Here is a 4,280-nt window from a genome sequence, read left to right on the forward strand (position 1 = left end):
ACTATATATATATATATATATATATATATATATATATATATATGTAGATATATATATATGTTTATATACATGAAATTAGTAAAGTTAAATGTAAAAGCATGTTAATATTTTAAACTATTAAATATTCAGTAACGATAATGGCTGCGTTCAGCAGAGAAAACAGCTTTGCAATTGTAAGATTCTTTAATGAGATTGATTATGCGGGTTTAAATCCCGCAAGGAACTAAGAGAACAAGAATTAATCATATAATATTAAAGAATTTTACAACGGAACTATTATCACGTTATTTAACAAAATATATACTTTATACAGAATATATATATTTCATTGTCAATGTTATTGTATTATACCATTGTATTTAGATATTTTATGTAAAGCAGTACCTTTAATTAATGTGTATCCAATATAGCGCGAGTGGCCGTATTGTAGCTAATTCGATTGAACTCACTCAGTGCACATTGGTGAACACTGGTGCACATTAAAGTCTTCGTACACAAATCGACATAAAGATACATCCAGAGAAAAGGTTGCTTCGATTTAAAGAAATTTTCTTTGCTATGCGATTAAAGAAAAAATTTCTTTGATTTAAACATTCTTTTTAAAGTCAAATAAAATTTATTTGATTTAAAGAAATCATGATTTGAACGTCATTTCTTGGATTTGATTACATAATTTCTTTAAATCAAATAAATTTTATTTGATTTAAAAAAAATAATAAATTTAAATTAAAGAAATTTTTTCATAAATCAAGGAAATTTTTTTCTTTAACCGTATAACAAAGAAAATTTCTTTAAGTCAAAGTAACCTTTTCTCTGGTATATATATTTAAAGAAACGGATCAAATTACGAATACACTTTATTATCCTCAATATACTTTATTATTAGTTTAGATAAAATAATATATTTCAATACATTTTATTATTTTAGTTAGATAAAATAATATATTTCATAATTCAAAGTTATCTACATTTTACTTTTACATTCAAATCAAATCAATATGTAACAATAGTTTTAATATGAATTAATGGGATACATTCAATTAAATCACTATTATTAAATATCGTTTTTCTTAAAGCGTTTATTACATTAAAATCTTTTTTCCATCAAACTTTCACTGTTAAACTCCTGTCAAATTATATCTAACGTGAGTTATTTTTTATTATTTCTATGAATCGCCACTCCCAATATATCGTTAATTTGACTAAAACAGTGAAGTTTACAATTTAATTCAAGAAAATGTATTGACTCAAATTTAATTTATTATTTACTAAATACATTAATATGGAAGAGATTTACTTTAAAATGAAACCACAGAAATGAATATATTACGTTTTGACGTTTTGATAGAAGTTAAAAATAACAAAATGTTATTTAACATAAAAGATTGGGTTACCATTACTCTTATCTAATCTTACAGTGTTCTAAAACATAGAAATATATTCAGAACGCGCTTATGTTAACACGCATTTAGCAATAGTTCACGTTACATATACTAAACTATAGAATATCAGAAATAAAAACACACATTTACCGATAAAAGCGCGTTTTGAATACAGGCCATGAAATATATAAGTTGATATGTACATAATGTTTTGAAATAAAAAACGTTAAATATAAAGAGGATTACAAAAGTGAATGATGCGAATGATATGTTATAAAAAAAGTAAAGGTAAAAAATTAAGAAATTAAAAATACATAAACATATAAAAACATATAAAGAAAGTAACGTAGAGCACATTTTTCAAAGAAACATTATCGTAAAGATGTCAAAAGTAGACGGATTGTCATAAATATAGACGCAAATAGATGACAAGAAGATTTATTTTCCGCTTTCACCTTTAACAGATATGTTTTGTTTGAGATTCACTGATCGAAAAACGTTTAAAATCAAAGGAACACAAAGAGATTGTGTTTGAACATATTATTTCTACATTATTGAACGATTACTCGAATGAAAACTCGTTAGCTTTCATCAAATTTTTTTATCAAACAGCAAACGGGGAAGTGAAATCTAATCTAAAATGGGATGATGTTTGCTTTACGATATATATCCTCTAGAATTTAAAATCCCAATGACTAGACGACTGGAATCAATGACTTCATTGGCTAACGCGAAGGTGAGAAAACAAACTCGTGAATTTTTTACAGCTATGTAATAAAATGTTTATAACATCAAAAGTATGATATAATAAGAACGTTTATATCAGTTGAAAAATATGATAATAATTTATATATACGGTACGATCTTATCAAACGGACTGATAATACAATCGCACTTATCTTAATCATGATAAAGGTGCATAAATAATTTCCAGCTACTTTTGTTACACATTACATCGATGTTATATCATTATAATGCTGATGTGAAATTATTACTTAGAAACATGTGATTTTCTTAATCAAAGAGGAATTTTGAATTAAAAAAAACTCCTTAACATACCATAGAACATAACATGGAAAAAGGAAATCGGCACTATAAACGCATGATTAAAAAGGTCACAGCAGCGCGACGTTGTTTTATTGGCTGAACGATGTCGGGCTCTGTAATCACTGACGCCTCACGTAATTGCATGATGCTCCGTGAGGTATATTGCCAGCGAATTGACTGGAAGGCTAAGGCCAAGGGTGATGATTGTTCGATGGAAAGAATGAGCGCCGTTTATTACCGCAAAAAAAGAAGTAAATCTTCTAATTCTAGCTGATTGTTGTAGAGTATGATAACAGCTTTTACAAATTGACGTAAAATCTCGCAAATGTGCCAACACGAATCTGCATTGTCATAACGTTGAGAATTATATTGGAGGAGTGCACACTGTATTTTGAAATAGTTCGAATAAAATCGAGCAAAATCGACTCTAGTGAAATTGTTCACGCGAATTTTTCAAAGTATTTAAATATCACACTAAGAAAAAAGTTGTGTATATATGACTGTATAATTATACTGTATAATAACACAGTAGAATAATTATGGTCAGGAGCTCCATTTTTATTATTGATATATTTTTTTTTATATATATAGAACTATAAAAATAATTATTATTACTAACATTATAATAGTAATAGAGCTCCTAACCATAATTATTTTACTATGCAATTATAGTCACAAATACCAACACTTTTTTCTTAGTACATGTTTAACGAGATGTCCAGAACATTATTAAATTCATAATGTCAAATTATACCCAATTTGTATTATTTTTAATTATTTCTGTAAATCTCCACTATTTTTACTCAATGTATCATTAATAAAATAAAACTTAAAATAAAACAGTAAAATTAATCTTATTCTATTGTCATTTAAAACAATGGAGTTTTAAAGTTTAACTCAAAAACAGTTTAACTCAAGAAATGTATTAATTTTACTTGAATTGAATCATTTACTAAGCTTACTTTAATATGAATGCTGTTTACTTTGAAACTAAGCAATTTAATCACAAAAATGGATTCATTAATTGTGTGTTTTTTTAAACCAATGTTTTTAAACCAAATTAAAATAATACATTTTGATACACTTGGAAGTTGTTTTACTTAAGGAATTGAAGTTCATCCTTTATAATATTTAACGATATTTACATTTTAATTCCAACATCGACATAACTTGGATGATTTAAGTCTTTTAAGAATCGTCATTATCTCTCCCGTGTCTCGTCTTTCAAACACTACCGAGAAGTTAAGGTTTTATCATCGATATGTCTATCGTGATCTACCTATGGAAAAGATAACTTTCGCCATTACGAATGCACGCTACGAGTGACCGCGTCGGACGGGAGGAGGGACATCCCAAAGCTTTCCAGTGATGCGTGCATTCCGCGACGGACGCTATTTCCTGTAAATACCGTAACGGGAATGAAGAGTAACGCGCGAGCGCCATGACAGCTCGATGGGCGTCGAAGGTATGTGAACGAGAGAAAAATCACAGGTGATTGCGAATTCCGTTGACCGACGACGCGAGAACCGCCGCGATATTTCTCGTTGTAGTCGTGCATCTCTTTCTCTTTCATTCCCTCTTTCTCGTTGCACCTGCCCACGTCGTAACACGCATTAAATCACGAAAACAGACGCTGCGTGGGGACGTTATGTGGAGCGCGGCAGTGAATGGAATGACCGGCTGTCGAGTGCATACAACATTTCGTTCTACCTGTAAACTACGTAATCCGTTTCTTTACACGTAATCCGCATGCTTAGATAATTTCTACGGGTGTGCGGTCTCTCTCTTTCTCTTTCTCTCTCTCTCTTTCTCTTCTCTCTCTCTCTCTCTCTCTCTCTCTCTCTTCTCTTC

Source organism: Atta cephalotes (assembly GCF_000143395.1).
Source record: "Atta cephalotes unplaced genomic scaffold scaffold00003, whole genome shotgun sequence".
Taxonomy (NCBI): Eukaryota; Metazoa; Arthropoda; class Insecta; order Hymenoptera; family Formicidae; genus Atta; species Atta cephalotes.